Source organism: Pongo abelii, chromosome 1 (genome assembly GCF_028885655.2).
Source record: "Pongo abelii isolate AG06213 chromosome 1, NHGRI_mPonAbe1-v2.0_pri, whole genome shotgun sequence".
Classification (NCBI taxonomy): domain Eukaryota; kingdom Metazoa; phylum Chordata; class Mammalia; order Primates; family Hominidae; genus Pongo; species Pongo abelii.
In genome coordinates, this window is record NC_071985.2 from 20,766,278 (window position 1) to 20,788,106 (window position 21,829).

General features: G+C 68.3%; 10 non-coding genes across 10 annotated transcripts; all 10 read left to right on the top strand.

Moving 5' to 3' along the window:
* Nucleotides 1-624: 624 nt before the first annotated feature.
* LOC129052763 (5S ribosomal RNA) lies at nt 625-743 on the top strand. Its single transcript, XR_008517923.1, has one exon. It is a non-coding gene; the product is annotated as a 5S ribosomal RNA (ribosomal RNA).
* A 2,205-nt stretch (nt 744-2,948) lies between these two features.
* On the top strand, nt 2,949-3,067 carry LOC129052769 (5S ribosomal RNA). The gene has a single exon (XR_008517932.1). It is a non-coding gene; the product is annotated as a 5S ribosomal RNA (ribosomal RNA).
* A 2,178-nt stretch (nt 3,068-5,245) lies between these two features.
* Nucleotides 5,246-5,364, top strand: LOC129052778 (5S ribosomal RNA). Its single transcript, XR_008517944.1, has one exon. It is a non-coding gene; the product is annotated as a 5S ribosomal RNA (ribosomal RNA).
* A 2,199-nt stretch (nt 5,365-7,563) lies between these two features.
* On the top strand, nt 7,564-7,682 carry LOC129052800 (5S ribosomal RNA). The gene has a single exon (XR_008517946.1). It is a non-coding gene; the product is annotated as a 5S ribosomal RNA (ribosomal RNA).
* A 2,178-nt stretch (nt 7,683-9,860) lies between these two features.
* LOC129052802 (5S ribosomal RNA) lies at nt 9,861-9,979 on the top strand. Its single transcript, XR_008517947.1, has one exon. It is a non-coding gene; the product is annotated as a 5S ribosomal RNA (ribosomal RNA).
* A 2,202-nt stretch (nt 9,980-12,181) lies between these two features.
* LOC129052803 (5S ribosomal RNA) lies at nt 12,182-12,300 on the top strand. The gene has a single exon (XR_008517948.1). It is a non-coding gene; the product is annotated as a 5S ribosomal RNA (ribosomal RNA).
* Nucleotides 12,301-14,478: 2,178 nt separating this feature from the next.
* On the top strand, nt 14,479-14,597 carry LOC129052804 (5S ribosomal RNA). Its single transcript, XR_008517949.1, has one exon. It is a non-coding gene; the product is annotated as a 5S ribosomal RNA (ribosomal RNA).
* A 2,181-nt stretch (nt 14,598-16,778) lies between these two features.
* Nucleotides 16,779-16,897, top strand: LOC129052806 (5S ribosomal RNA). Its single transcript, XR_008517951.1, has one exon. It is a non-coding gene; the product is annotated as a 5S ribosomal RNA (ribosomal RNA).
* Nucleotides 16,898-19,075: 2,178 nt separating this feature from the next.
* LOC129052808 (5S ribosomal RNA) lies at nt 19,076-19,194 on the top strand. Its single transcript, XR_008517953.1, has one exon. It is a non-coding gene; the product is annotated as a 5S ribosomal RNA (ribosomal RNA).
* A 2,181-nt stretch (nt 19,195-21,375) lies between these two features.
* LOC129052817 (5S ribosomal RNA) lies at nt 21,376-21,494 on the top strand. The gene has a single exon (XR_008517960.1). It is a non-coding gene; the product is annotated as a 5S ribosomal RNA (ribosomal RNA).
* Nucleotides 21,495-21,829: the final 335 nt, after the last annotated feature.

Genomic DNA, 21,829 nt, shown 5'->3' on the forward strand with positions numbered 1-21,829 from the left:
GAGCGCCCGCGCGTGCGAGCGCGCCCGGGTGTGTCTGTGTGTGGGGGAGTGGATTTGCTCCTGGTGGTGGCGGGGTGTGTCTGGGTTTCTCTCAGCCCCTCTCACCCGGGATCAGGCCGCCGCCTCTAGTGGCAGCCCGGGGCAAAGCGGGGCCACCCCCCCGACCCGCTACCCGCCCCCGCGCCCTCTTGCCCACCGGCCGGACGGGCCTTGGTCGGGACACGCGACCGTGCTGGGGGCGTTGGGAGAGAAAGGCCCCGCGCGGCCCGGCCGGCTGGTCGCCCTTGGCCAGCCCTGACGGCTCCGGGTGGGTGGGGCAAGAGGGGGCCTCGCGGGAGCGCCTGAGCGGCGAGGGACCCAAAACGCCACCTCCGCGGCAGGGCGGAGGACCAGGAGGGGGTCCCGGGATCGTGGGCCCTGGGCCCTGACGCCTCGGAGCACTCCCTGTTCCGAGCGGGCCCCATGTGGTGGAAGCTCGGGAGCTGGGGAGCCGGGGGAAGGCCGCGGGCGAGCGGCTCGGGGGTCCCCGATCCGAGCCCCGCGGCCCCGGGCTGGCGGTGACGGCTGCAATCCGGCGGGCATGGCTGGGCCGGGCTCTTGGGGCAGCCAGGCGCCTGTCTCGGCGTCTACGGCCATACCACCCTGAACGCGCCCGATCTCGTCTGATCTCGGAAGCTAAGCAGGGTCGGGCCTGGTTAGTACTTGGATGGGAGACCGCCTGGGAATACCGGGTGCTGTAGGCTTTTTCTTTGGCTTTTTGCTTTTTCTTTCCTCTTCTTCCAGACGGAGTCTCGCTCTGTCGCCCAGGCTGGAGTGCAGCGGCGCCATCTCGGCTCACTGCAAGCTCCGCCTCCCGGGTTCACGCCCTTCTCCGGCCCCAGCCTCCCGAGTAGCTGCTGGGACTGCAGGCGCCCGCCACCACGCCCGGCTGATTTTTTTTCTATTTTGGGTAGAGACGGGGTTTCACCCTGTTAGCCGGGATGGTCTCTACCTCCTCACCTGGTGATCCACCCGCCTCGGCCTCCCACCCACAGTGCTGGGATTACAGGCGGGAGCCACCGCGCCCGCCCGGCCTGCTGCAGGCTTTTTTGGCTTCCCCGCTGCCTCCCTTCCCCCTACGGTCACCATGCTCCCCAACCTCCCCTCGCTCTGCTCCCCCTTTATCGCCCACCTACACCTCCGCCGCAGCCCAGCCGGAGACCTCCTCCTGGGGGTCCGCCCCTACTGCACGCCGGGCAGCAGCATCCCACCGCTTCCGCCTCGCCGCCGCCCCGCCAGGAGCCCGGCTCCAGCCTGGGAGGGCAGGGGGCCGGACCCCAGAGCCGCAGGCGCGGGTCCCCTGCCGTTCGCGGTGCCTTCCCGCTCCCGGAACGCCCAGGCCATTCAATTCACCCACCGGGCGGCGCGCCGTCGTCGCAACCTTCCAAACCGGGGGAAGGGGCGGGCAGGGGCAGCGGGTGCCACAGGCGCCAGCCCAGACCTCGGCTCCGGAACGCACGGGCTGCTTCACCCGGGGGAAGGACATTGCTTCGCCAGCCACCAGGAAAACAGTCCCTGTGCACCCGGATTCCCAACGGCCCCCCACTTCGTGTCAACACCAGTCCCGAGGACACGCCAGAGACCCAGGCCTCCGGCCCCGCCCGGTGCCACGGCTCCCGCCAAACGGGCGGGCGGGCGCACTCTGCAAATCCCGGGGCCCGCCGCAAGGCACCCAGAGCACAGGGTGGTGCCAAGAAAGGAAGGAACCTACGAAACCCACCTCCAAAGCAAGCAATTCAGCCAAGTAAAAGCCCGTCTCAGCGCTCCGTTGGTCCTCTCACAGGGACCGCCTGGCCCCCGTGTTCTGGCGCAGCCCAAGCCCCCTCCACCCTATCCCGGCCTGCTCAAAAGGGCGCTGCCTGCCGGAGACGGGCGCTTCCTCTCGAAGGCTCTATCGCTCTCGCTCTCTAGCTCCCTCCGCCTCTCTCTTCTAGGTTTCCCCCTGGACCTCGCGCTACTTCTGTCGTCTTCCCTCTGTCTCTCTGTCTCTCTCTCTTTCTCTGTCCCTGTCTCTTTCTCAGCCTCTCTGTCTGTCTCCTTCCCTCTCCCCCTCCCCTGTCTCTCTCGATCGCTGTCTCTCTCCCTCCCTCGGTTTCTATCTCTCCATCCATCTCGTCCTTGCTCTCCTTCAAGCCGCGTGTGTGTGTGTACGTGTGTGTGTCTGTGTGTGTGTGTGTGTGTGTGTCTCAGTGGGTGAGTCTGTGTGTGTGTGTGTGTGTGTGTGTGTCTGAGTGGGTGAGTCTGTGTGTGTGTGTGTGTGTGCGCGCGTGCGTGCGTGTGCGAGCGAGCGCCGGCGCGTGCGAGCGCGCCCGGGTGTGTCTGTGTGTGGGGGAGTGGATTTGCTCCTGGTGGTGGCGGGGTGTGTCTGGGTTTCTCTCAGCCCCTCTCACCCGGGATCAGGCCGCCGCCTCTAGTGGCAGCCCGGGGCAAAGCGGGGCCACCCCCCCGACCCGCTACCCGCCCCCGCGCCCTCTTGCCCACCGGCCGGACCGGCCTTGGTCGGGACACGCGACCGTGCTGGGGGCGTTGGGAGAGAAAGGCCCCGCGCGGCCCGGCCGGCTGGTCGCCCTTGGCCAGCCCTGACGGCTCCGGGTGGGTGGGGCAAGAGGGGGCCTCGCGGGAGCGCCTGAGCGGCGAGGGACGCAAAACGCCACCTCCGCGGCAGGGCGGAGGACCAGGAGGGGGTCCCGGGATCGTGGGCCCTGGGCCCTGACGCCTCGGAGCACTCCCTGTTCCGAGCGGGCCCCATGTGGTGGAAGCTCGGGAGCTGGGGAGCCGGGGGAAGGCCGCGGGCGAGCGGCTCGGGGGTCCCCGATCCGAGCCCCGCGGCCCCGGGCTGGCGGTGACGGCTGCAATCCGGCGGGCATGGCTGGGCCGGGCTCTTGGGGCAGCCAGGCGCCTGTCTCGGCGTCTACGGCCATACCACCCTGAACGCGCCCGATCTCGTCTGATCTCGGAAGCTAAGCAGGGTCGGGCCTGGTTAGTACTTGGATGGGAGACCGCCTGGGAATACCGGGTGCTGTAGGCTTTTTCTTTGGCTTTTTGCTTTTTCTTTCCTCTTCTTCCAGACGGAGTCTCGCTCTGTCGCCCAGGCTGGAGTGCAGCGGCGCCATCTCGGCTCACTGCAAGCTCCGCCTCCCGGGTTCACGCCCTTCTCCGGCCCCAGCCTCCCGAGTAGCTGGGACTGCAGGCGCCCGCCACCACGCCCGGCTGACTTTTTTTCTATTTTGCGTAGAGACGGGGTTTCACCCTGTTAGCCGGGATGGTCTCCACCTCCTCACCTGGTGATCCACCCGCCTCGGCCTCCCACCCACAGTGCTGGGATTACAGGCGGGAGCCACCGCGCCCGCCCGGCCTGCTGCAGGCTTTTTTGGCTTCCCCGCTGCCTCCCTTCCCCCTACAGTCGCCATGCTCCCCAACCTCCCCTCGCTCTGCTCCCCCTTTATCGCCCACCTACACCTCCGCCGCAGCCCAGCCGGGGACCTCCTCCTGGGGGTCCGCCCCTACTGCACGCCGGGCAGCAGCATCCCACCGCTTCCGCCTCGCCGCCGCCCCGCCAGGAGCCCGGCTCCAGCCTGGGAGGGCAGGGGGCCGGACCCCAGAGCCGCAGGCGCGGGTCCCCTGCCGTTCGCGGTGCCTTCCCGCTCCCGGAACGCCCAGGCCATTCAATTCACCCACCGGGCGGCGCGCCGTCGTCGCAACCTTCCAAACCGGGGGAAGGGGCGGGCAGGGTCAGCGGGTGCCACAGGCGCCAGCCCAGACCTCGGCTCCGGAACGCACGGGCTGCTTCACCCGGGGGAAGGACATTGCTTCGCCAGCCACCAGGAAAACTGTCCCTGTGCACCCGGATTCCCAACGGCCCCCCACTTCGTGTCAACACCAGTCCCGAGGACACGCCAGAGACCCAGGCCTCCGGCCCCGCCCGGTGCCACGGCTCCCGCCAAACGGGCGGGCGGGCGCACTCTGCAAATCCCGGGGCCCGCCGCAAGGCACCCAGAGCACAGGGTGGTGCCAAGAAAGGAAGGAACCTACGAAACCCACCTCCAAAGCAAGCAATTCAGCCAAGTAAAAGCCCGTCTCAGCGCTCCGTTGGTCCTCTCACAGGGACCGCCTGGCCCCCGTGTTCTGGCGCAGCCCAAGCCCCCTCCACCCTATCCCGGCCTGCTCAAAAGGGCGCTGCCTACCGGAGCCGGGCGCTTCCTCTCGAAGGCTCTATCGCTCTCGCTCTCTAGCTCCCTCCGCCACTCTCTTCTAGGTTTCCCCCTGGACCTCGCGCTACTTCTGTCGTCTTCCCTCTGTCTCTCTGTCTCTCTCTCTTTCTCTGTCCCTGTCTCTTTCTCAGCCTCTCTGTCTGTCTCCTTCCCTCTCCCCCTCCCCTGTCTCTCTCGATCGCTGTCTCTCTCCCTCCCTCGGTTTCTATCTCTCCATCCATCTCGTCCTTGCTCTCCTTCAAGCCGCGTGTGTGTGTGTACGTGTGTGTGTGTCTGTGTGTGTGTGTGTGCGTCTGAGTGGGTGAGTCTGTGTGTGTGTGTGTGTGTGTGTGTGCGTGTTCGCGCGCGCGTGCGTGCGTGCGTGTGCGAGCGAGCGCCCGCGCGTGCGAGCGCGCCCGGGTGTGTCTGTGTGTGGGGGAGTGGATTTGCTCCTGGTGGTGGCGGGGTGTGTCTGGGTTTCTCTCAGCCCCTCTCACCCGGGATCAGGCCGCCGCCTCTAGTGGCAGCCCGGGGCAAAGCGGGGCCACCCCCCCGACCCGCTACCCGCCCCCGCGCCCTCTTGCCCACCGGCCGGACGGGCCTTGGTCGGGACACGCGACCGTGCTGGGGGCGTTGGGAGAGAAAGGCCCCGCGCGGCCCGGCCGGCTGGTCGCCCTTGGCCAGCCCTGACGGCTCCGGGTGGGTGGGGCAAGAGGGGGCCTCGCGGGAGCGCCTGAGCGGCGAGGGACCCAAAACGCCACCTCCGCGGCAGGGCGGAGGACCAGGAGGGGGTCCCGGGATCGTGGGCCCTGGGCCCTGACGCCTCGGAGCACTCCCTGTTCCGAGCGGGCCCCATGTGGTGGAAGCTCGGGAGCTGGGGAGCCGGGGGAAGGCCGCGGGCGAGCGGCTCGGGGGTCCCCGATCCGAGCCCCGCGGCCCCGGGCTGGCGGTGACGGCTGCAATCCGGCGGGCATGGCTGGGCCGGGCTCTTGGGGCAGCCAGGCGCCTGTCTCGGCGTCTACGGCCATACCACCCTGAACGCGCCCGATCTCGTCTGATCTCGGAAGCTAAGCAGGGTCGGGCCTGGTTAGTACTTGGATGGGAGACCGCCTGGGAATACCGGGTGCTGTAGGCTTTTTCTTTGGCTTTTTGCTTTTTCTTTCCTCTTCTTCCAGACGGAGTCTCGCTCTGTCGCCCAGGCTGGAGTGCAGCGGCGCCATCTCGGCTCACTGCAAGCTCCGCCTCCCGGGTTCACGCCCTTCTCCGGCCCCAGCCTCCCGAGTAGCTGCTGGGACTGCAGGCGCCCGCCACCACGCCCGGCTGATTTTTTTTCTATTTTGGGTAGAGACGGGGTTTCACCCTGTTAGCCGGGATGGTCTCTACCTCCTCACCTGGTGATCCACCCGCCTCGGCCTCCCACCCACAGTGCTGGGATTACAGGCGGGAGCCACCGCGCCCGCCCGGCCTGCTGCAGGCTTTTTTGGCTTCCCCGCTGCCTCCCTTCCCCCTACGGTCACCATGCTCCCCAACCTCCCCTCGCTCTGCTCCCCCTTTATCGCCCACCTACACCTCCGCCGCAGCCCAGCCGGAGACCTCCTCCTGGGGGTCCGCCCCTACTGCACGCCGGGCAGCAGCATCCCACCGCTTCCGCCTCGCCGCCGCCCCGCCAGGAGCCCGGCTCCAGCCTGGGAGGGCAGGGGGCCGGACCCCAGAGCCGCAGGCGCGGGTCCCCTGCCGTTCGCGGTGCCTTCCCGCTCCCGGAACGCCCAGGCCATTCAATTCACCCACCGGGCGGCGCGCCGTCGTCGCAACCTTCCAAACCGGGGGAAGGGGCGGGCAGGGGCAGCGGGTGCCACAGGCGCCAGCCCAGACCTCGGCTCCGGAACGCACGGGCTGCTTCACCCGGGGGAAGGACATTGCTTCGCCAGCCACCAGGAAAACAGTCCCTGTGCACCCGGATTCCCAACGGCCCCCCACTTCGTGTCAACACCAGTCCCGAGGACACGCCAGAGACCCAGGCCTCCGGCCCCGCCCGGTGCCACGGCTCCCGCCAAACGGGCGGGCGGGCGCACTCTGCAAATCCCGGGGCCCGCCGCAAGGCACCCAGAGCACAGGGTGGTGCCAAGAAAGGAAGGAACCTACGAAACCCACCTCCAAAGCAAGCAATTCAGCCAAGTAAAAGCCCGTCTCAGCGCTCCGTTGGTCCTCTCACAGGGACCGCCTGGCCCCCGTGTTCTGGCGCAGCCCAAGCCCCCTCCACCCTATCCCGGCCTGCTCAAAAGGGCGCTGCCTGCCGGAGACGGGCGCTTCCTCTCGAAGGCTCTATCGCTCTCGCTCTCTAGCTCCCTCCGCCTCTCTCTTCTAGGTTTCCCCCTGGACCTCGCGCTACTTCTGTCGTCTTCCCTCTGTCTCTCTGTCTCTCTCTCTTTCTCTGTCCCTGTCTCTTTCTCAGCCTCTCTGTCTGTCTCCTTCCCTCTCCCCCTCCCCTGTCTCTCTCGATCGCTGTCTCTCTCCCTCCCTCGGTTTCTATCTCTCCATCCATCTCGTCCTTGCTCTCCTTCAAGCCGCGTGTGTGTGTGTACGTGTGTGTGTCTGTGTGTGTGTGTGTGTGTGTGTCTCAGTGGGTGAGTCTGTGTGTGTGTGTGTGTGTCTGAGTGGGTGAGTCTGTGTGTGTGTGTGTGTGTGTGCGCGCGTGCGTGCGTGTGCGAGCGAGCGCCGGCGCGTGCGAGCGCGCCCGGGTGTGTCTGTGTGTGGGGGAGTGGATTTGCTCCTGGTGGTGGCGGGGTGTGTCTGGGTTTCTCTCAGCCCCTCTCACCCGGGATCAGGCCGCCGCCTCTAGTGGCAGCCCGGGGCAAAGCGGGGCCACCCCCCCGACCCGCTACCCGCCCCCGCGCCCTCTTGCCCACCGGCCGGACCGGCCTTGGTCGGGACACGCGACCGTGCTGGGGGCGTTGGGAGAGAAAGGCCCCGCGCGGCCCGGCCGGCTGGTCGCCCTTGGCCAGCCCTGACGGCTCCGGGTGGGTGGGGCAAGAGGGGGCCTCGCGGGAGCGCCTGAGCGGCGAGGGACGCAAAACGCCACCTCCGCGGCAGGGCGGAGGACCAGGAGGGGGTCCCGGGATCGTGGGCCCTGGGCCCTGACGCCTCGGAGCACTCCCTGTTCCGAGCGGGCCCCATGTGGTGGAAGCTCGGGAGCTGGGGAGCCGGGGGAAGGCCCCGGGCGAGGGGCTCGGGGGTCCCCGATCCGAGCCCCGCGGCCCCGGGCTGGCGGTGACGGCTGCAATCCGGCGGGCATGGCTGGGCCGGGCTCTTGGGGCAGCCAGGCGCCTGTCTCGGCGTCTACGGCCATACCACCCTGAACGCGCCCGATCTCGTCTGATCTCGGAAGCTAAGCAGGGTCGGGCCTGGTTAGTACTTGGATGGGAGACCGCCTGGGAATACCGGGTGCTGTAGGCTTTTTCTTTGGCTTTTTGCTTTTTCTTTCCTCTTCTTCCAGACGGAGTCTCGCTCTGTCGCCCAGGCTGGAGTGCAGCGGCGCCATCTCGGCTCACTGCAAGCTCCGCCTCCCGGGTTCACGCCCTTCTCCGGCCCCAGCCTCCCGAGTAGCTGGGACTGCAGGCGCCCGCCACCACGCCCGGCTGATTTTTTTTCTATTTTGCGTAGAGACGGGGTTTCACCCTGTTACCCGGGATGGTCTCCACCTCCTCACCTGGTGATCCACCCGCCTCGGCCTCCCACCCACAGTGCTGGGATTACAGGCGGGAGCCACCGCGCCCGCCCGGCCTGCTGCAGGCTTTTTTGGCTTCCCCGCTGCCTCCCTTCCCCCTACAGTCGCCATGCTCCCCAACCTCCCCTCGCTCTGCTCCCCCTTTATCGCCCACCTACACCTCCGCCGCAGCCCAGCCGGGGACCTCCTCCTGGGGGTCCGCCCCTACTGCACGCCGGGCAGCAGCATCCCACCGCTTCCGCCTCGCCGCCGCCCCGCCAGGAGCCCGGCTCCAGCCTGGGAGGGCAGGGGGCCGGACCCCAGAGCCGCAGGCGCGGGTCCCCTGCCGTTCGCGGTGCCTTCCCGCTCCCGGAACGCCCAGGCCATTCAATTCACCCACCGGGCGGCGCGCCGTCGTCGCAACCTTCCAAACCGGGGGAAGGGGCGGGCAGGGTCAGCGGGTGCCACAGGCGCCAGCCCAGACCTCGGCTCCGGAACGCACGGGCTGCTTCACCCGGGGGAAGGACATTGCTTCGCCAGCCACCAGGAAAACTGTCCCTGTGCACCCGGATTCCCAACGGCCCCCCACTTCGTGTCAACACCAGTCCCGAGGACACGCCAGAGACCCAGGCCTCCGGCCCCGCCCGGTGCCACGGCTCCCGCCAAACGGGCGGGCGGGCGCACTCTGCAAATCCCGGGGCCCGCCGCCAGGCACCCAGAGCACAGGGTGGTGCCAAGAAAGGAAGGAACCTACGAAACCCACCTCCAAAGCAAGCAATTCAGCCAAGTAAGAGCCCGTCTCAGCGCTCCGTTGGTCCTCTCACAGGGACCGCCTGGCCCCCGTGTTCTGGCGCAGCCCAAGCCCCCTCCACCCTATCCCGGCCTGCTCAAAAGGGCGCTGCCTACCGGAGCCGGGCGCTTCCTCTCGAAGGCTCTATCGCTCTCGCTCTCTAGCTCCCTCCGCCACTCTCTTCTAGGTTTCCCCCTGGACCTCGCGCTACTTCTGTCGTCTTCCCTCTGTCTCTCTGTCTCTCTCTCTTTCTCTGTCCCTGTCTCTTTCTCAGCCTCTCTGTCTGTCTCCTTCCCTCTCCCCCTCCCCTGTCTCTCTCGATCGCTGTCTCTCTCCCTCCCTCGGTTTCTATCTCTCCATCCATCTCGTCCTTGCTCTCCTTCAAGCCGCGTGTGTGTGTGTACGTGTGTGTGTGTCTGTGTGTGTGTGTGTGCGTCTGAGTGGGTGAGTCTGTGTGTGTGTGTGTGTGTGTGTGTGCGTGTTCGCGCGCGCGTGCGTGCGTGCGTGTGCGAGCGAGCGCCCGCGCGTGCGAGCGCGCCCGGGTGTGTCTGTGTGTGGGGGAGTGGATTTGCTCCTGGTGGTGGCGGGGTGTGTCTGGGTTTCTCTCAGCCCCTCTCACCCGGGATCAGGCCGCCGCCTCTAGTGGCAGCCCGGGGCAAAGCGGGGCCACCCCCCCGACCCGCTACCCGCCCCCGCGCCCTCTTGCCCACCGGCCGGACGGGCCTTGGTCGGGACACGCGACCGTGCTGGGGGCGTTGGGAGAGAAAGGCCCCGCGCGGCCCGGCCGGCTGGTCGCCCTTGGCCAGCCCTGACGGCTCCGGGTGGGTGGGGCAAGAGGGGGCCTCGCGGGAGCGCCTGAGCGGCGAGGGACCCAAAACGCCACCTCCGCGGCAGGGCGGAGGACCAGGAGGGGGTCCCGGGATCGTGGGCCCTGGGCCCTGACGCCTCGGAGCACTCCCTGTTCCGAGCGGGCCCCATGTGGTGGAAGCTCGGGAGCTGGGGAGCCGGGGGAAGGCCGCGGGCGAGCGGCTCGGGGGTCCCCGATCCGAGCCCCGCGGCCCCGGGCTGGCGGTGACGGCTGCAATCCGGCGGGCATGGCTGGGCCGGGCTCTTGGGGCAGCCAGGCGCCTGTCTCGGCGTCTACGGCCATACCACCCTGAACGCGCCCGATCTCGTCTGATCTCGGAAGCTAAGCAGGGTCGGGCCTGGTTAGTACTTGGATGGGAGACCGCCTGGGAATACCGGGTGCTGTAGGCTTTTTCTTTGGCTTTTTGCTTTTTCTTTCCTCTTCTTCCAGACGGAGTCTCGCTCTGTCGCCCAGGCTGGAGTGCAGCGGCGCCATCTCGGCTCACTGCAAGCTCCGCCTCCCGGGTTCACGCCCTTCTCCGGCCCCAGCCTCCCGAGTAGCTGGGACTGCAGGCGCCCGCCACCACGCCCGGCTGACTTTTTTTCTATTTTGCGTAGAGACGGGGTTTCACCCTGTTAGCCGGGATGGTCTCCACCTCCTCACCTGGTGATCCACCCGCCTCGGCCTCCCACCCACAGTGCTGGGATTACAGGCGGGAGCCACCGCGCCCGCCCGGCCTGCTGCAGGCTTTTTTGGCTTCCCCGCTGCCTCCCTTCCCCCTACGGTCACCATGCTCCCCAACCTCCCCTCGCTCTGCTCCCCCTTTATCGCCCACCTACACCTCCGCCGCAGCCCAGCCGGAGACCTCCTCCTGGGGGTCCGCCCCTACTGCACGCCGGGCAGCAGCATCCCACCGCTTCCGCCTCGCCGCCGCCCCGCCAGGAGCCCGGCTCCAGCCTGGGAGGGCAGGGGGCCGGACCCCAGAGCCGCAGGCGCGGGTCCCCTGCCGTTCGCGGTGCCTTCCCGCTCCCGGAACGCCCAGGCCATTCAATTCACCCACCGGGCGGCGCGCCGTCGTCGCAACCTTCCAAACCGGGGGAAGGGGCGGGCAGGGGCAGCGGGTGCCACAGGCGCCAGCCCAGACCTCGGCTCCGGAACGCACGGGCTGCTTCACCCGGGGGAAGGACATTGCTTCGCCAGCCACCAGGAAAACAGTCCCTGTGCACCCGGATTCCCAACGGCCCCCCACTTCGTGTCAACACCAGTCCCGAGGACACGCCAGAGACCCAGGCCTCCGGCCCCGCCCGGTGCCACGGCTCCCGCCAAACGGGCGGGCGGGCGCACTCTGCAAATCCCGGGGCCCGCCGCAAGGCACCCAGAGCACAGGGTGGTGCCAAGAAAGGAAGGAACCTACGAAACCCACCTCCAAAGCAAGCAATTCAGCCAAGTAAAAGCCCGTCTCAGCGCTCCGTTGGTCCTCTCACAGGGACCGCCTGGCCCCCGTGTTCTGGCGCAGCCCAAGCCCCCTCCACCCTATCCCGGCCTGCTCAAAAGGGCGCTGCCTGCCGGAGACGGGCGCTTCCTCTCGAAGGCTCTATCGCTCTCGCTCTCTAGCTCCCTCCGCCTCTCTCTTCTAGGTTTCCCCCTGGACCTCGCGCTACTTCTGTCGTCTTCCCTCTGTCTCTCTGTCTCTCTCTCTTTCTCTGTCCCTGTCTCTTTCTCAGCCTCTCTGTCTGTCTCCTTCCCTCTCCCCCTCCCCTGTCTCTCTCGATCGCTGTCTCTCTCCCTCCCTCGGTTTCTATCTCTCCATCCATCTCGTCCTTGCTCTCCTTCAAGCCGCGTGTGTGTGTGTACGTGTGTGTGTCTGTGTGTGTGTGTGTGTGTGTGTCTCAGTGGGTGAGTCTGTGTGTGTGTGTGTGTGTGTGTGTGTCTGAGTGGGTGAGTCTGTGTGTGTGTGTGTGTGTGCGCGCGTGCGTGCGTGTGCGAGCGAGCGCCGGCGCGTGCGAGCGCGCCCGGGTGTGTCTGTGTGTGGGGGAGTGGATTTGCTCCTGGTGGTGGCGGGGTGTGTCTGGGTTTCTCTCAGCCCCTCTCACCCGGGATCAGGCCGCCGCCTCTAGTGGCAGCCCGGGGCAAAGCGGGGCCACCCCCCCGACCCGCTACCCGCCCCCGCGCCCTCTTGCCCACCGGCCGGACCGGCCTTGGTCGGGACACGCGACCGTGCTGGGGGCGTTGGGAGAGAAAGGCCCCGCGCGGCCCGGCCGGCTGGTCGCCCTTGGCCAGCCCTGACGGCTCCGGGTGGGTGGGGCAAGAGGGGGCCTCGCGGGAGCGCCTGAGCGGCGAGGGACGCAAAACGCCACCTCCGCGGCAGGGCGGAGGACCAGGAGGGGGTCCCGGGATCGTGGGCCCTGGGCCCTGACGCCTCGGAGCACTCCCTGTTCCGAGCGGGCCCCATGTGGTGGAAGCTCGGGAGCTGGGGAGCCGGGGGAAGGCCGCGGGCGAGCGGCTCGGGGGTCCCCGATCCGAGCCCCGCGGCCCCGGGCTGGCGGTGACGGCTGCAATCCGGCGGGCATGGCTGGGCCGGGCTCTTGGGGCAGCCAGGCGCCTGTCTCGGCGTCTACGGCCATACCACCCTGAACGCGCCCGATCTCGTCTGATCTCGGAAGCTAAGCAGGGTCGGGCCTGGTTAGTACTTGGATGGGAGACCGCCTGGGAATACCGGGTGCTGTAGGCTTTTTCTTTGGCTTTTTGCTTTTTCTTTCCTCTTCTTCCAGACGGAGTCTCGCTCTGTCGCCCAGGCTGGAGTGCAGCGGCGCCATCTCGGCTCACTGCAAGCTCCGCCTCCCGGGTTCACGCCCTTCTCCGGCCCCAGCCTCCCGAGTAGCTGGGACTGCAGGCGCCCGCCACCACGCCCGGCTGACTTTTTTTCTATTTTGCGTAGAGACGGGGTTTCACCCTGTTAGCCGGGATGGTCTCCACCTCCTCACCTGGTGATCCACCCGCCTCGGCCTCCCACCCACAGTGCTGGGATTACAGGCGGGAGCCACCGCGCCCGCCCGGCCTGCTGCAGGCTTTTTTGGCTTCCCCGCTGCCTCCCTTCCCCCTACAGTCGCCATGCTCCCCAACCTCCCCTCGCTCTGCTCCCCCTTTATCGCCCACCTACACCTCCGCCGCAGCCCAGCTGGGGACCTCCTCCTGGGGGTCCGCCCCTACTGCACGCCGGGCAGCAGCATCCCACCGCTTCCGCCTCGCCGCCGCCCCGCCAGGAGCCCGGCTCCAGCCTGGGAGGGCAGGGGGCCGGACCCCAGAGCCGCAGGCGCGGGTCCCCTGCCGTTCGCGGTGCCTTCCCGCTCCCGGAACGCCCAGGCCATTCAATTCACCCACCGGGCGGCGCGCCGTCGTCGCAACCTTCCAAACCGGGGGAAGGGGCGGGCAGGGTCAGCGGGTGCCACAGGCGCCAGCCCAGACCTCGGCTCCGGAACGCACGGGCTGCTTCACCCGGGGGAAGGACATTGCTTCGCCAGCCACCAGGAAAACTGTCCCTGTGCACCCGGATTCCCAACGGCCCCCCACTTCGTGTCAACACCAGTCCCGAGGACACGCCAGAGACCCAGGCCTCCGGCCCCGCCCGGTGCCACGGCTCCCGCCAAACGGGCGGGCGGGCGCACTCTGCAAATCCCGGGGCCCGCCGCAAGGCACCCAGAGCACAGGGTGGTGCCAAGAAAGGAAGGAACCTACGAAACCCACCTCCAAAGCAAGCAATTCAGCCAAGTAAAAGCCCGTCTCAGCGCTCCGTTGGTCCTCTCACAGGGACCGCCTGGCCCCCGTGTTCTGGCGCAGCCCAAGCCCCCTCCACCCTATCCCGGCCTGCTCAAAAGGGCGCTGCCTACCGGAGCCGGGCGCTTCCTCTCGAAGGCTCTATCGCTCTCGCTCTCTAGCTCCCTCCGCCACTCTCTTCTAGGTTTCCCCCTGGACCTCGCGCTACTTCTGTCGTCTTCCCTCTGTCTCTCTGTCTCTCTCTCTTTCTCTGTCCCTGTCTCTTTCTCAGCCTCTCTGTCTGTCTCCTTCCCTCTCCCCCTCCCCTGTCTCTCTCGATCGCTGTCTCTCTCCCTCCCTCGGTTTCTATCTCTCCATCCATCTCGTCCTTGCTCTCCTTCAAGCCGCGTGTGTGTGTGTACGTGTGTGTGTGTCTGTGTGTGTGTGTGTGCGTCTGAGTGGGTGAGTCTGTGTGTGTGTGTGTGTGTGTGTGTGCGTGTTCGCGCGCGCGTGCGTGCGTGCGTGTGCGAGCGAGCGCCCGCGCGTGCGAGCGCGCCCGGGTGTGTCTGTGTGTGGGGGAGTGGATTTGCTCCTGGTGGTGGCGGGGTGTGTCTGGGTTTCTCTCAGCCCCTCTCACCCGGGATCAGGCCGCCGCCTCTAGTGGCAGCCCGGGGCAAAGCGGGGCCACCCCCCCGACCCGCTACCCGCCCCCGCGCCCTCTTGCCCACCGGCCGGACGGGCCTTGGTCGGGACACGCGACCGTGCTGGGGGCGTTGGGAGAGAAAGGCCCCGCGCGGCCCGGCCGGCTGGTCGCCCTTGGCCAGCCCTGACGGCTCCGGGTGGGTGGGGCAAGAGGGGGCCTCGCGGGAGCGCCTGAGCGGCGAGGGACCCAAAACGCCACCTCCGCGGCAGGGCGGAGGACCAGGAGGGGGTCCCGGGATCGTGGGCCCTGGGCCCTGACGCCTCGGAGCACTCCCTGTTCCGAGCGGGCCCCATGTGGTGGAAGCTCGGGAGCTGGGGAGCCGGGGGAAGGCCGCGGGCGAGCGGCTCGGGGGTCCCCGATCCGAGCCCCGCGGCCCCGGGCTGGCGGTGACGGCTGCAATCCGGCGGGCATGGCTGGGCCGGGCTCTTGGGGCAGCCAGGCGCCTGTCTCGGCGTCTACGGCCATACCACCCTGAACGCGCCCGATCTCGTCTGATCTCGGAAGCTAAGCAGGGTCGGGCCTGGTTAGTACTTGGATGGGAGACCGCCTGGGAATACCGGGTGCTGTAGGCTTTTTCTTTGGCTTTTTGCTTTTTCTTTCCTCTTCTTCCAGACGGAGTCTCGCTCTGTCGCCCAGGCTGGAGTGCAGCGGCGCCATCTCGGCTCACTGCAAGCTCCGCCTCCCGGGTTCACGCCCTTCTCCGGCCCCAGCCTCCCGAGTAGCTGCTGGGACTGCAGGCGCCCGCCACCACGCCCGGCTGATTTTTTTTCTATTTTGGGTAGAGACGGGGTTTCACCCTGTTAGCCGGGATGGTCTCTACCTCCTCACCTGGTGATCCACCCGCCTCGGCCTCCCACCCACAGTGCTGGGATTACAGGCGGGAGCCACCGCGCCCGCCCGGCCTGCTGCAGGCTTTTTTGGCTTCCCCGCTGCCTCCCTTCCCCCTACGGTCACCATGCTCCCCAACCTCCCCTCGCTCTGCTCCCCCTTTATCGCCCACCTACACCTCCGCCGCAGCCCAGCCGGAGACCTCCTCCTGGGGGTCCGCCCCTACTGCACGCCGGGCAGCAGCATCCCACCGCTTCCGCCTCGCCGCCGCCCCGCCAGGAGCCCGGCTCCAGCCTGGGAGGGCAGGGGGCCGGACCCCAGAGCCGCAGGCGCGGGTCCCCTGCCGTTCGCGGTGCCTTCCCGCTCCCGGAACGCCCAGGCCATTCAATTCACCCACCGGGCGGCGCGCCGTCGTCGCAACCTTCCAAACCGGGGGAAGGGGCGGGCAGGGGCAGCGGGTGCCACAGGCGCCAGCCCAGACCTCGGCTCCGGAACGCACGGGCTGCTTCACCCGGGGGAAGGACATTGCTTCGCCAGCCACCAGGAAAACAGTCCCTGTGCACCCGGATTCCCAACGGCCCCCCACTTCGTGTCAACACCAGTCCCGAGGACACGCCAGAGACCCAGGCCTCCGGCCCCGCCCGGTGCCACGGCTCCCGCCAAACGGGCGGGCGGGCGCACTCTGCAAATCCCGGGGCCCGCCGCAAGGCACCCAGAGCACAGGGTGGTGCCAAGAAAGGAAGGAACCTACGAAACCCACCTCCAAAGCAAGCAATTCAGCCAAGTAAGAGCCCGTCTCAGCGCTCCGTTGGTCCTCTCACAGGGACCGCCTGGCCCCCGTGTTCTGGCGCAGCCCAAGCCCCCTCCACCCTATCCCGGCCTGCTCAAAAGGGCGCTGCCTACCGGAGCCGGGCGCTTCCTCTCGAAGGCTCTATCGCTCTCGCTCTCTAGCTCCCTCCGCCACTCTCTTCTAGGTTTCCCCCTGGACCTCGCGCTACTTCTGCCGTCTTCCCTCTGTCTCTCTGTCTCTCTCTCTTTCTCTGTCCCTGTCTCTTTCTCAGCCTCTCTGTCTGTCTCCTTCCCTCTCCCCCTCCCCTGTCTCTCTCGATCGCTGTCTCTCTCCCTCCCTCGGTTTCTATCTCTCCATCCATCTCGTCCTTGCTCTCCTTCAAGCCGCGTGTGTGTGTGTACGTGTGTGTGTGTCTGTGTGTGTGTGTGTGCGTCTGAGTGGGTGAGTCTGTGTGTGTGTGTGTGTGTGTGTGTGCGTGTTCGCGCGCGCGTGCGTGCGTGCGTGTGCGAGCGAGCGCCCGCGCGTGCGAGCGCGCCCGGGTGTGTCTGTGTGTGGGGGAGTGGATTTGCTCCTGGTGGTGGCGGGGTGTGTCTGGGTTTCTCTCAGCCCCTCTCACCCGGGATCAGGCCGCCGCCTCTAGTGGCAGCCCGGGGCAAAGCGGGGCCACCCCCCCGACCCGCTACCCGCCCCCGCGCCCTCTTGCCCACCGGCCGGACCGGCCTTGGTCGGGACACGCGACCGTGCTGGGGGCGTTGGGAGAGAAAGGCCCCGCGCGGCCCGGCCGGCTGGTCGCCCTTGGCCAGCCCTGACGGCTCCGGGTGGGTGGGGCAAGAGGGGGCCTCGCGGGAGCGCCTGAGCGGCGAGGGACCCAAAACGCCACCTCCGCGGCAGGGCGGAGGACCAGGAGGGGGTCCCGGGATCGTGGGCCCTGGGCCCTGACGCCTCGGAGCACTCCCTGTTCCGAGCGGGCCCCATGTGGTGGAAGCTCGGGAGCTGGGGAGCCGGGGGAAGGCCGCGGGCGAGCGGCTCGGGGGTCCCCGATCCGAGCCCCGCGGCCCCGGGCTGGCGGTGACGGCTGCAATCCGGCGGGCATGGCTGGGCCGGGCTCTTGGGGCAGCCAGGCGCCTGTCTCGGCGTCTACGGCCATACCACCCTGAACGCGCCCGATCTCGTCTGATCTCGGAAGCTAAGCAGGGTCGGGCCTGGTTAGTACTTGGATGGGAGACCGCCTGGGAATACCGGGTGCTGTAGGCTTTTTCTTTGGCTTTTTGCTTTTTCTTTCCTCTTCTTCCAGACGGAGTCTCGCTCTGTCGCCCAGGCTGGAGTGCAGCGGCGCCATCTCGGCTCACTGCAAGCTCCGCCTCCCGGGTTCACGCCCTTCTCCGGCCCCAGCCTCCCGAGTAGCTGGGACTGCAGGCGCCCGCCACCACGCCCGGCTGATTTTTTTTCTATTTTGGGTAGAGACGGGGTTTCACCCTGTTAGCCGGGATGGTCTCTACCTCCTCACCTGGTGATCCACCCGCCTCGGCCTCCCACCCACAGTGCTGGGATTACAGGCGGGAGCCACCGCGCCCGCCCGGCCTGCTGCAGGCTTTTTTGGCTTCCCCGCTGCCTCCCTTCCCCCTACGGTCGCCATGCTCCCCAACCTCCCCTCGCTCTGCTCCCCCTTTATCGCCCACCTACACCTCCGCCGCAGCCCAGCCGGGGACCTCCTCCTGGGGGTCCGCCCCTACTGCACGCCGGGCAGCAGCATCCCACCGCTTCCGCCTCGCCGCCGCCCCGCCAGGAGCCCGGCTCCAGCCTGGGAGGGCAGGGGGCCGGACCCCAGAGCCGCAGGCGCGGGTCCCCTGCCGTTCGCGGTGCCTTCCCGCTCCCGGAACGCCCAGGCCATTCAATTCACCCACCGGGCGGCGCGCCGTCGTCGCAACCTTCCAAACCGGGGGAAGGGGCGGGCAGGGGCAGCGGGTGCCACAGGCGCCAGCCCAGACCTCGGCTCCGGAACGCACGGGCTGCTTCACCCGGGGGAAGGACATTGCTTCGCCAGCCACCAGGAAAACTGTCCCTGTGCACCCGGATTCCCAACGGCCCCCCACTTCGTGTCAACACCAGTCCCGAGGACACGCCAGAGACCCAGGCCTCCGGCCCCGCCCGGTGCCACGGCTCCCGCCAAACGGGCGGGCGGGCGCACTCTGCAAATCCCGGGGCCCGCCGCAAGGCACCCAGAGCACAGGGTGGTGCCAAGAAAGGAAGGAACCTACGAAACCCACCTCCAAAGCAAGCAATTCAGCCAAGTAAAAGCCCGTCTCAGCGCTCCGTTGGTCCTCTCACAGGGACCGCCTGGCCCCCGTGTTCTGGCGCAGCCCAAGCCCCCTCCACCCTATCCCGGCCTGCTCAAAAGGGCGCTGCCTACCGGAGCCGGGCGCTTCCTCTCGAAGGCTCTATCGCTCTCGCTCTCTAGCTCCCTCCGCCACTCTCTTCTAGGTTTCCCCCTGGACCTCGCGCTACTTCTGTCGTCTTCCCTCTGTCTCTCTGTCTCTCTCTCTTTCTCTGTCCCTGTCTCTTTCTCAGCCTCTCTGTCTGTCTCCTTCCCTCTCCCCCTCCCCTGTCTCTCTCGATCGCTGTCTCTCTCCCTCCCTCGGTTTCTATCTCTCCATCCATCTCGTCCTTGCTCTCCTTCAAGCCGCGTGTGTGTGTGTACGTGTGTGTGTGTCTGTGTGTGTGTGTGTGCGTCTGAGTGGGTGAGTCTGTGTGTGTGTGTGTGTGTGTGTGTGCGTGTTCGCGCGCGCGTGCGTGCGTGCGTGTGCGAGCGAGCGCCCGCGCGTGCGAGCGCGCCCGGGTGTGTCTGTGTGTGGGGGAGTGGATTTGCTCCTGGTGGTGGCGGGGTGTGTCTGGGTTTCTCTCAGCCCCTCTCACCCGGGATCAGGCCGCCGCCTCTAGTGGCAGCCCGGGGCAAAGCGGGGCCACCCCCCCGACCCGCTACCCGCCCCCGCGCCCTCTTGCCCACCGGCCGGACGGGCCTTGGTCGGGACACGCGACCGTGCTGGGGGCGTTGGGAGAGAAAGGCCCCGCGCGGCCCGGCCGGCTGGTCGCCCTTGGCCAGCCCTGACGGCTCCGGGTGGGTGGGGCAAGAGGGGGCCTCGCGGGAGCGCCTGAGCGGCGAGGGACCCAAAACGCCACCTCCGCGGCAGGGCGGAGGACCAGGAGGGGGTCCCGGGATCGTGGGCCCTGGGCCCTGACGCCTCGGAGCACTCCCTGTTCCGAGCGGGCCCCATGTGGTGGAAGCTCGGGAGCTGGGGAGCCGGGGGAAGGCCGCGGGCGAGCGGCTCGGGGGTCCCCGATCCGAGCCCCGCGGCCCCGGGCTGGCGGTGACGGCTGCAATCCGGCGGGCATGGCTGGGCCGGGCTCTTGGGGCAGCCAGGCGCCTGTCTCGGCGTCTACGGCCATACCACCCTGAACGCGCCCGATCTCGTCTGATCTCGGAAGCTAAGCAGGGTCGGGCCTGGTTAGTACTTGGATGGGAGACCGCCTGGGAATACCGGGTGCTGTAGGCTTTTTCTTTGGCTTTTTGCTTTTTCTTTCCTCTTCTTCCAGACGGAGTCTCGCTCTGTCGCCCAGGCTGGAGTGCAGCGGCGCCATCTCGGCTCACTGCAAGCTCCGCCTCCCGGGTTCACGCCCTTCTCCGGCCCCAGCCTCCCGAGTAGCTGCTGGGACTGCAGGCGCCCGCCACCACGCCCGGCTGATTTTTTTTCTATTTTGGGTAGAGACGGGGTTTCACCCTGTTAGCCGGGATGGTCTCTACCTCCTCACCTGGTGATCCACCCGCCTCGGCCTCCCACCCACAGTGCTGGGATTACAGGCGGGAGCCACCGCGCCCGCCCGGCCTGCTGCAGGCTTTTTTGGCTTCCCCGCTGCCTCCCTTCCCCCTACGGTCACCATGCTCCCCAACCTCCCCTCGCTCTGCTCCCCCTTTATCGCCCACCTACACCTCCGCCGCAGCCCAGCCGGAGACCTCCTCCTGGGGGTCCGCCCCTACTGCACGCCGGGCAGCAGCATCCCACCGCTTCCGCCTCGCCGCCGCCCCGCCAGGAGCCCGGCTCCAGCCTGGGAGGGCAGGGGGCCGGACCCCAGAGCCGCAGGCGCGGGTCCCCTGCCGTTCGCGGTGCCTTCCCGCTCCCGGAACGCCCAGGCCATTCAATTCACCCACCGGGCGGCGCGCCGTCGTCGCAACCTTCCAAACCGGGGGAAGGGGCGGGCAGGGGCAGCGGGTGCCACAGGCGCCAGCCCAGACCTCGGCTCCGGAACGCACGGGCTGCTTCACCCGGGGGAAGGACATTGCTTCGCCAGCCACCAGGAAAACAGTCCCTGTGCACCCGGATTCCCAACGGCCCCCCACTTCGTGTCAACACCAGTCCCGAGGACACGCCAGAGACCCAGGCCTCCGGCCCCGCCCGGTGCCACGGCTCCCGCCAAACGGGCGGGCGGGCGCACTCTGCAAATCCCGGGGCCCGCCGCAAGGCACCCAGAGCACAGGGTGGTGCCAAGAAAGGAAGGAACCTACGAAACCCACCTCCAAAGCAAGCAATTCAGCCAAGTAAGAGCCCGTCTCAGCGCTCCGTTGGTCCTCTCACAGGGACCGCCTGGCCCCCGTGTTCTGGCGCAGCCCAAGCCCCCTCCACCCTATCCCGGCCTGCTCAAAAGGGCGCTGCCTACCGGAGCCGGGCGCTTCCTCTCGAAGGCTCTATCGCTCTCGCTCTCTAGCTCCCTCCGCCACTCTCTTCTAGGTTTCCCCCTGGACCTCGCGCTACTTCTGCCGTCTTCCCTCTGTCTCTCTGTCTCTCTCTCTTTCTCTGTCCCTGTCTCTTTCTCAGCCTCTCTGTCTGTCTCCTTCCCTCTCCCCCTCCCCTGTCTCTCTCGATCGCTGTCTCTCTCCCTCCCTCGGTTTCTATCTCTCCATCCATCTCGTCCTTGCTCTCCTTCAAGCCGCGTGTGTGTGTGTACGTGTGTGTGTGTCTGTGTGTGTGTGTGTGCGTCTGAGTGGGTGAGTCTGTGTGTGTGTGTGTGTGTGTGTGTGCGTGTTCGCGCGCGCGTGCGTGCGTGCGTGTGCGAGCGAGCGCCCGCGCGTGCGAGCGCGCCCGGGTGTGTCTGTGTGTGGGGGAGTGGATTTGCTCCTGGTGGTGGCGGGGTGTGTCTGGGTTTCTCTCAGCCCCTCTCACCCGGGATCAGGCCGCCGCCTCTAGTGGCAGCCCGGGGCAAAGCGGGGCCACCCCCCCGACCCGCTACCCGCCCCCGCGCCCTCTTGCCCACCGGCCGGACGGGCCTTGGTCGGGACACGCGACCGTGCTGGGGGCGTTGGGAGAGAAAGGCCCCGCGCGGCCCGGCCGGCTGGTCGCCCTTGGCCAGCCCTGACGGCTCCGGGTGGGTGGGGCAAGAGGGGGCCTCGCGGGAGCGCCTGAGCGGCGAGGGACCCAAAACGCCACCTCCGCGGCAGGGCGGAGGACCAGGAGGGGGTCCCGGGATCGTGGGCCCTGGGCCCTGACGCCTCGGAGCACTCCCTGTTCCGAGCGGGCCCCATGTGGTGGAAGCTCGGGAGCTGGGGAGCCGGGGGAAGGCCGCGGGCGAGCGGCTCGGGGGTCCCCGATCCGAGCCCCGCGGCCCCGGGCTGGCGGTGACGGCTGCAATCCGGCGGGCATGGCTGGGCCGGGCTCTTGGGGCAGCCAGGCGCCTGTCTCGGCGTCTACGGCCATACCACCCTGAACGCGCCCGATCTCGTCTGATCTCGGAAGCTAAGCAGGGTCGGGCCTGGTTAGTACTTGGATGGGAGACCGCCTGGGAATACCGGGTGCTGTAGGCTTTTTCTTTGGCTTTTTGCTTTTTCTTTCCTCTTCTTCCAGACGGAGTCTCGCTCTGTCGCCCAGGCTGGAGTGCAGCGGCGCCATCTCGGCTCACTGCAAGCTCCGCCTCCCGGGTTCACGCCCTTCTCCGGCCCCAGCCTCCCGAGTAGCTGGGACTGCAGGCGCCCGCCACCACGCCCGGCTGACTTTTTTTCTATTTTGCGTAGAGACGGGGTTTCACCCTGTTAGCCGGGATGGTCTCCACCTCCTCACCTGGTGATCCACCCGCCTCGGCCTCCCACCCACAGTGCTGGGATTACAGGCGGGAGCCACCGCGCCCGCCCGGCCTGCTGCA